Raw genomic sequence first — 9,345 nt, 5'->3', positions numbered from 1 at the left:
AATCCACTCACCTCAGCCTCCCAAGGCACGGGATTATAGGCTGAGCCACGGAGCCCGGCTTGGGTGTCTGTTTTCAAAGTCCTGTGCGACCCAGCCTCCTCCAGAAAGCCCACCATGATTTCCTTAAACCCACAGGACTTCCTTCTCCTAACTCCCATACTATTTGTCCTTCTCCTCAGGCCCTTCCTATGTATTTGCTTGACAAGGTCTTTCTACGTTCCTGTGAGTTTAAGTCTGGATTAAGGTGAGAGCAGGTGCTCCCTGAAATGGGCCTTCTCCCCTTGTTTCCTAGTGCTAAACAGGCCCCTTCACAGGATCCAGAGAACTGACTGGCGAACTCACACCAGACTTCCAGGTTGCAGCCACTAGACAGAAAAGAATTCTAATGATGGCTTCTCCAGTTCACAGACAGGACCTGAAGAGTGCCTCCTGGAGGTTCCCCAAATTTTGCCTTCCTCCACTCCTGAAAGCAAGATGGGTGACAGTGGCTCTACTGGAACTACCTGTGAAAATTCAGTCAGAGTTCTTGCTCTTGTCACATTTGCTCACAGTGGCATGATCTGATCCGGATATACGACCTCAGTATGTACCACCAGCATTTCTGTCAGTACATGAAGAATAGAGGTTTCATTAAATTGGACTCTTAGAAATCATCCTTGAATGGATTATCCAAGGCAGCCACCCAATGAAAGAAACCATGCTAGCTCTTTGTACTTAAAAAAAAAAAAAAGAATGTCTCTTGGGAAAACCTGAAAGGTTGGCTGGGTATGGTAAGTAAGAAGACAAATAATTACAAATCAGCAGGTGGCCAGTTAGTCCTTTGCTGTCCAGAGTGCAAAACACCTGACACTACAGATGACAAGGAAGGTAGGAAAGCATGCAGGCTGTACAACGTCCAGTGTCTACAACCTTTTCAGTCTCCCTAACTGCCCTCTTCACTAACTTCCTCCTATTGGGCTGGGCCCTGCTGCCCAGAGTCCTTATCTAGGCTTGTCATCCCCTCCAAAACACCCCTCTCTGCTACTAGACCCAGAGCCCTGGCCACCCTGCCTCAGTCAGCTGGAAGGGGCTGGCGTCATCCACGTTCTCCCAGACATTGATAACCAACCATTGATATGAGTGCTGCCATCCTGGTTGTCTTTGCATTTTAACTAGGACCTGTAGAATGCTAAGTCTAAGACATGAGGATTGCAGAGGGGATCCAAGGCTTCTGTCTGTTCTGCCTCCGGGGATGCAGAGTTGGCAGATGGACAGGCAAAGTGCTGCCGCAGTGTCAGGCCCAGGGATCTGAATGGCTACTGGTAACCCAGCAAGGGAAGGATATAAAACCATTATGGTGGCTTCTGTTCCCTTAAAAACAAGACAGTGGGGATGAAAACATACTTGTAACTAAGGGGAGAGGAAAAACTCTAGACTGTTTGGGAGGGAAACCCTGGACTTGTCTGTGTTCCTTCAAGCCATCCATAGCATGAGGCCTGGGTGGGCTGTGTTGCCATAGTGGTTCCAAGTCCTAAGGGCAGAACCTGGGCCTCCTCCTCTGCTCTGGTCCCGACGTCTCAGTCATGGATGAAGGGGAGGGGAGCAGGAGGCTTTGCTCAGAAAGGTTGGGTACCACAGTGCCTGCATCTCAGGCAACTTCCCATGCTGCAAGCTTCCCTGTCCATCCTCCCTGGCTCAGCAACCTCCTCAGGAGACTCCTTAAAGACAGCACTTGTCCTGCACAGCCTTGGAGAAACAGCCCTTTAGTTGCCTTTACATGCTTCTCTGTGGCCAAAATAGCCTTTCAGGGGAGGGGTAGAGCTGCAAGGGAGGTCTGGCTCTCCTGTTGGCCCACAGCAAGTAACTCACTCCAGAGCAACCAGAGGGAGTACTTTTCGAAGGGTAAATCTCATAAGGGTTTGGTGGAACCCTACCAGGGAAGCACCAGCACATTTCCAGGTTCCTTAGTTACATTCCTTCACTTTTTGGGTAGCATTTGCCACATGTCACATCCATGTGGATACCACATCCATGTGGATACCACATCCATGTGGATACCACATCCACTTGGAAATGGTTTCCTCCCCTGGCTCTCAGGACAGCATGCTCCCATGGCTCACCTCTTGCCTCTTTGGCCATCATCTCTGGGCTGTCCCACAGCCCTTTGTCTCCTTTGCAGGGTCCTGCCCTCAGGCCTCCTTCTCTCCTTGGGGAACCCTAATGTCTCCTATTGGACTGACATTTTTACATAAGTGACTTTTTTTTAAGTTGGAGTCTCACTCTCTCACCCAGACTGGAGTACAGTGGCATGCTCATGGCTACTGCAGCCTCAACCTACTTGGCTCGGGTAATCCTTCCGCCTCGGCCTTCCAAGTAGCTAGAACTGCAGGTGCATGCCACCATGCCCGGCTAATTTTTAGATTTATTGTAGAGACGAGGTCTCGCCAAGTTGCCCAGGCTGATCTTGAACCCCTGGGCTCAGGCGATCCTCTCACCTCTGCTTCTCAAAGTGTTGGGATTACAGGTGTGAGCCACTGTGCCCTGCCACACAGGTGACATCTAAATCTATAGCCTTTCAATCACACATCTCCTCCTTAATCCTCCACTGTATCCATCCATCACATGAGAGAGTTAGTCCTCACTATCCCTTTCCTGGGGCTGATTTTTTAAAAACACATGCTGGTAGGTATTTGGGGCTAACTTTTTACTCCTCAGTGCAGATGACTTCATCAAAGTATCTTCTCTCAGGCTGGAGGTATTGGGTGTAAATGGTAACACTGGAGGAGATTGAGCAGGAAGAACGGCCTGGGATGGGGACTGGCAAGCCGTTGAGCAACTCTGATCACAAGGACCCACATGTGGTCCTCGAGGCCTACAGGGCAGTTCCTGGTGGTATTTGATCCTGAGTGAAACTGCCAGCTCCTTTGGGCCATAAGCCAGGAGCCAGGAGGGACCTGACCAGGGGGCAAAGCCCTAGGCTGAGAGGCCCCATGCAAAGTCCACCATTCAGCATTTCCCCCATCACTGTCCATGACAGAAAGCCGTCTTAGTGGCAAGCACAAAGATCTCTGGCACTGCGCTTGCACACTCAAGCCTTTACTGTGAGCTTCCTGTATGTCTTCCCTCAGAAACACAGCCAATGCGCCATGACCATCACGTGGCAATGTAATCAGGGAGATTAAATGTAAAATATTCATGAATGCAGGAATCAGAAAGAACTCCAGGCAGAAGGAAATGCCTGGCTCCAAGAAATCAGGGAGAATTTAAAATGCCCCCCAAGGACATCTGAAGGCATTAGCCAGATCTGGGAACTAAAGTGGGGATTAACAAAAGTATTAATAAACACTTAGCAGAGACAGACATTGACATGCATCTCTAACAGCAACTCATGTTTCTGCAACCCTTCAAACAAATTCTCCAAAGACTCTGAAGATGATTAGTAGCCCAATCTCACTGTTTCTAGGACAGGATATATAGGCTAATGGCCAATGCAAAGCCAACATAACTAGAGGAAGTCAACAGGGCCAGAAGAATCCTTAGTCTCATCCAGTGATTTTCATTAAACTGGGTTCCCTGAATGAGAGTGTATGTGGCGGGGGGGGGGAGCAACAATAGGGTAGAGGTCTGGTAACTTTTCAATTAGAATAAGTCCACCTTATTTCATTTATGCGTCAGCCTATCACAAGATTTTAGTTGGAGAAAAATTTCTATTTTTTTAAAAAGGTTAAAATCTATTGGTTTAATCCAATCTGTTTGTTTTGTTTTGTTTTTTTTGAGTTAGCGTCTCACTCTGTGACCCAGGCTGCAGTACAGTGGCATGATAACAGCTATCACAGCCTTGACCTGCTGGGCTCAGATTATCCTTCCTCCTCAGCCTTCCAAGTAGCTGGGACTACAGGCACATGGCTAGTTTTTGGATTTATTGTAGAGACGAAGTCTTGTCATGTTGCCCCGGCTGGTGTTGAACTCTGGAGCCCAGGTAATCCTCTCATCTTGACCTCCCTAAGTGCTGGGATTACAGGCATGAGTCACCACGCCTGACCCAATCTGGTCTTTAAAAATGTTTTATTATGGAAACTATGGAAAGAAGAGAAAACAATATAAAGTAAGTTCCCTAATAGAATGAGTTCATTCTGAGAACACGTTTGTAAATCCAATTTGTTCTTAAGTCCAACAAAGTTAGCCTAGGTAACTAAACACAATCGGCTATACCGGGCCAGCTTTATTACCACTGCTTTTTTGTTTGCTTCTGAACATCCTGGGCTTGAAATAAAGATACTGTACTACTCATACTGAGATACCACCTAACCCCAGTCAGAATGGCAATTATCAATAACTAAAAAAATAACAGTTGCTGGAGAGAGTGTGGCAAATAGGGAACACTTCTACACTGTTGGTGGGAGTGCAAACTAGTACAACCTCTGTGGAAAACAGTATGGCAATTCCTAAAAGCTCTAAATATTGACCTCCCATATGGCCCCGCAATCCCCCTACTGGGAATATACTCTGAAGAACTCAAATCACTCTATAGAAAAGATACCTGCACACATATGTTTATCGCAGCATTGTTCACAATAGCAAGAACCTGGAAGCAACCATGCTGTCCATCAAAAGAGGACTGGATTAAAAAAATGTGGTACATATACACGATGGAATACTACGCAGCCATAAAAAAGAACAAAATCATGAATTCTGCAGCAACCTGGATGGAACTAGAGTCTATAATACTGAGTGATCTCTCACAGAAACAAAGACCTGAGTATCGCATGTTCTCACTCATATAATGGACCTTGAACATCCAATGTAATACTATAAGAAAATGACTGACAGTAGTGGGAAACTATGGGGGGGTAGGGAGGGGAAGGGAGGTGGGACTAACGGTAGTAAATATCTGTCTGGGGACGGGGAGACACCTCTTGTCAACAAAGGTGCCTGAATGGAGCATATTTGTATACCTAACCCTTAACTGTACCCCACAATATCATTTAAAAAAATATTGATTAAAATTTAAAAAGCACCAAAAAAAAAGAAACTGTACTACTATACTCTATACAGTACTATACAGTAAAGTACACAAAAGCATAAAAACTTGCATGCATGTGATGTGACAATGTATGCCAGACACGTGAACTTACTTATATGATTGGACATGTGAATGCACATTCGCATCTTTGAAAGTTTGCAACTTGAACAATCGTATGTGGGAGACTTACTATAGTGAGACATCATCAGCTTCAACAAATATTAATTAAAAAACCCATTCTTTTTAAAAATGAGGAAACCAGTACCAGCCTGGGCAGCATAGGAAGATCTTCTCTCTACAAAAGTTTAGTCAGGTGTTATGGTACACATCTGTGGTCCCAGTTACTAGGGAGGCTGAGGCAGAAGGATCGCCCGAGCCTAGGAGGTCGAGGCTGTAGTAAGCTGTGATTGTGCCACTGTATTCCGGCCTGGAAGACAGAATAAGACTCTGACTCAAAAAGAGGAAACCTGGGCCCAGAGGGAAAGTGTCATACTCAAGGTCACTGATGGAGTCAATGACCTTTCAAAATATGCAGGGAGGGACATAAGGGAAGATAGCATGACTAGGGCTTGAAGCTAGAGACAGGACCTGTGGAAGGCTACTCCGTTCCCAGGCCCAAGTATCACCTGTGGACATATTAACTTCTTCCCTTGCCTCTCTACCCTGGGGCTGTACTAGCTCAAGTTTTGTCTCTAGCTGGCTGGCTCTACTTGTTGGAGCTGTGGGTAGTGCAGTAGATACAATGGTAGGCTGGGACCCAAGAGATCAGATAAGCAGGATGGAACTGGGTGGGTAAAAAGGGAAACGAAGGAAAAAATCTGAGAGTAGAACCTTCAAGGCTCATGCCCAGGGTCTTAAGAGGGAAAACCTGGAGATGTAGAGGCAGTTTTCCTGAATGACCACCAGACCTTTACAGGGACTGCTAGGACTCTGGGTGGCATGAAAGAAGATATGTAGAGGTTTTTATAGTTCCTAATGTATGTCTTCGATCTATGAGCTCACCTGATTCTCACAAGTACCCAGTAGGCATATGATTGCTTGCCCCAACATTCAAATTATACCCCTCCCCTCCACTGGGCAACAGACATATGGCTTGGGTGGGTTGACCCACTCTCAGTGCTAAGGGGTATAATGCACAATCCCATCCTCCTTGCTATACAGACTGAAAGGAAGATTGTAATGATTAAAAGCACAGACTCAGCCAGGCTTGGTGGCTCAGCCTGTAATTCTGCGCTTTGGGAGGCTGAGGTGAGTGGACTGCCTGAGCCTGCGGGTTCGAGACCCGCCTGGGCAACTTAGCGAGACCTCATCTACAATAAATCAAAAACTAGCCGGGCATGGTAGTGCGTGCCTGTAGTTCCAGCTACTTGGAAGGCTGAGGCGGAAGGATCGTCAGAGCCCAGCAGGTCGAGGCTGCGGTGGCCGGGAGCAGCCACTGCACTCCAGTCTGGGTGACAGAGTGAGACTCCAACTCAAAAAAAAAAAAAAAAAAAAGCACAGACTCTGGAGCTAGAGCGCCTATGTTTAAATTCCAGATCTTCCAGCTGGGCATGGTGGCTCATGCCTATAATTCCAGCACTTTGGGAGACACAGGGGAAAGGATCGCCTGAGTCTGGGGGTTTGGGATCAGCCTGGGCATTTTAGTGAGGCCTTGTCTCTACAATAAAATAACATTTTAAAAAAAACTAGCTAGGTGCGATGGCAAGCACCTGTAGGTCCAGCTACTTGGAAGGATGAGGCAGAAGGATCACCTGAGCCCAGCAGGTTGAGGCTTTGGTGGCTGTGAGCATGCCACTGCACTCCAGCCTGGATGACAAAGTGAGAGACTCTGGCTAAATAAATAAATATATTTCAGTTCTTCCATTTATTAGCTGTGTAATCTGGGCTTTAGTTTCCTCATCTGTAAAATGGGACTGATACTATACCTATGTCAGAGGTTCCTGTGATTATAAAATGAGTTATTATGTTAAATAGCTAGAATAGTTCTTTGTATAGTACATACTGGGCATTATATCCAAGTTAACTATAAAGATGTCATTAGTATAGGTTCAGAACGGCCTACACCATCATGGATAGTGTGCCCTGGGAATGATTGGCCCACAGTTCCAGCTCTGATACCTCCTAAATTGGGGCCTGGTCTATATACAGAGGTATCTATGGAAAAGGTACTTCCTTCATAGGATGAGGAGGGGCCTGGCCATGGGGCATCTTGCTTCCTTTCTTCTTTTACTCTTCTATGCTACAATTCCCTCACTTATTTCATAATGCTAGGCTTTGGGCTCATAAGATAAATAGAAAATAGTCCCAGCTTGGAGTGATGGTGGATGCCTATAGTCTCAGCTACTCATGAGGCTGAGGAGGATTGCTTGAACCTACGAGTTCAAGTCTAGCCTGGGCAACATAGTTGAGACTTCACCTCTAAAAAAAGAAAAGAAAATAGTCCCATCTTTCAGAAGCTCCCAATAATTATCAATAAAGGCAACAAGAGTCATATAAAAGTAGAGGGAGTAGAACAAAGGAAGGGTGGCCAGAGGAGATACTTGAAAAGACATCAAAACATCAGTTCACCAGTTTATTTAAGAGGAAGGAGGATGACATTCAGGGACCAAGTGCAAAGACTCAGAAGCATGAAACTAGCAAAATACAGTCAGCATTGTGCTATAGCTGGATCAGAAGCTATGATGAAAAATGGCAGAAAATCAAACTGGTGGAGTCAGGAGGGCTCAGATCATGATGGAAGTTGGAACTTGATTTTGTTCTTTTTGTTTGTTTGTTTGTTTTGAGTCAGAATCTTGCTGTCACCCAGACTGGAGTGCAGTGGCACAATCATGGCTCACTACAGCCTCAACCTCCTGGTCTCAGCTGATCCTTCTGCCTCACCTGCCCAGGTAGCTGGGACTACAGGCATACACCACCATGCCTAACTAATTTTTGGATTTTTTTGGTAGAGACGAGGTCTCACTATGTTGCCGAGACTGGTCTTGAACTCCTGGGTTCAAGGGAGAGACTCCTGTCTCAGCCTCCCAAAGTGCTGAGATTACAAGAATGATTACTGTGCCTGGTTGATTTTGTTCTTTACTCAGAAGATGATAGGGAGCCAATGAGGCTTTAAGCAGGGGAGCAACATGAACTTATTTGAGATGGTGAAACCATATGGAAGATGGGTGGGAGAAGAATGAGACTGGAAGTAAGGATAATTAGGAAACTATTGCAATAGTGCCAGCAAGAGACAACAGGGAGCTGAGCCAAGCAGGAGCAGAAAGTAAAAGGGTTGAAAGGAGGATATCAAAGAGGGTAGAACTGGCAGACTTCAGTCAGATATAACATGTAAAAGGAAGAGTCCAGATATTCCTAGTTTTTTTTCTGGAGTAATTAGGAAAAGAGTAATAGTTACTAAGACAGAAAATGCAGAAGAAGGCACAGCTACATTGCCAGGGAAAACTAGATTAGTTTATCTGGAAACAGGTTGAATTTTTAGGAGTCTTTTGGGCACCCAGATGATAACACTAGTCAGTAGGATTTGAGGTGTGGGAGTTCAGGAAAGAGGTGTAGGGTGTGGGCTGATGGTGATGGAAGCCACAGAGGAGAATAAGCCCTCTCAGAGAGAATGGGCAGAGTGAAAAAAGACAAGAACCAAGCATGAAGCTCTGGGAAACATTCAATCTTAGGGAATGAGTGGAAGAAGGAGACTGGGTAGGAACAGACACATGAGACAGGAATAGAACCAAGAGCTATTTAGGTAGAGTTTCAGGGTAGAAGAAATCAGCAGTGTCAAATAAGCAAATGGGTCCATAAGATAAACACACATTTAGAAATAAGGAAGTCATAGGTTGCCTCACTGAATGCAGTTTTAGTTGTAGGGTAGGAACAGAGCCCAGATGACGGGATTTAGGAGGGAACAAGAGATGAGGTAGAGAGTGAGCACAGGTTATTCTTTAAAGGAGCTAGACTAAGCTGAGAAGGGAAGGAATGAGAATGGGTGACAGCCAGAGGGAGCTTTAGAGTTGTAGGATTTCTTGTCATTTTTTGGACTTGGGGTCTCTGTCACCCAAGCTAGAATGCTATGGCATGATCATAACTTACCATAGCCTCAAACTCCTGGGCTCAAGCAATCCTCCTGCCTCAGCCTCCCGAGTAGCTGGGACTACAGGCATGCACAACCATGACTGGCTAATTTTTGTTTGTTTTTTGTAGAGATGAGGTCTCAGTATGTTGCCCAGGCTGGTTTCGAATACCTGGGCTCAAGTAATCCTTCTGCCACAACCTTCTATTGTGCTGGGATTACAGGTGTGAGCCACTGCACCCAGCCTAGAGTTGTAGGCTTTCTTTTTTTTTTTTTTTTT

General features: G+C 45.8%; 1 protein-coding gene across 5 annotated transcripts in view; it reads right to left on the bottom strand.

The window, feature by feature from the left end:
• Window positions 1-9,345, bottom strand: part of FAM219A (family with sequence similarity 219 member A) — a 56,926-nt gene that overhangs the window by 6,250 nt on the left and 41,331 nt on the right. The gene's annotated exons all lie outside the window — the stretch shown is intronic.

Source organism: Carlito syrichta, unplaced genomic scaffold (genome assembly GCF_000164805.1).
Source record: "Carlito syrichta isolate Samal-C Ts95f unplaced genomic scaffold, Tarsius_syrichta-2.0.1 Scaffold112228, whole genome shotgun sequence".
NCBI lineage: Eukaryota > Metazoa > Chordata > Mammalia > Primates > Tarsiidae > Carlito > Carlito syrichta.
Note: the sequence above shows the minus strand (reverse complement) of the source record. Positions and strands in the feature narration are given on the sequence as shown.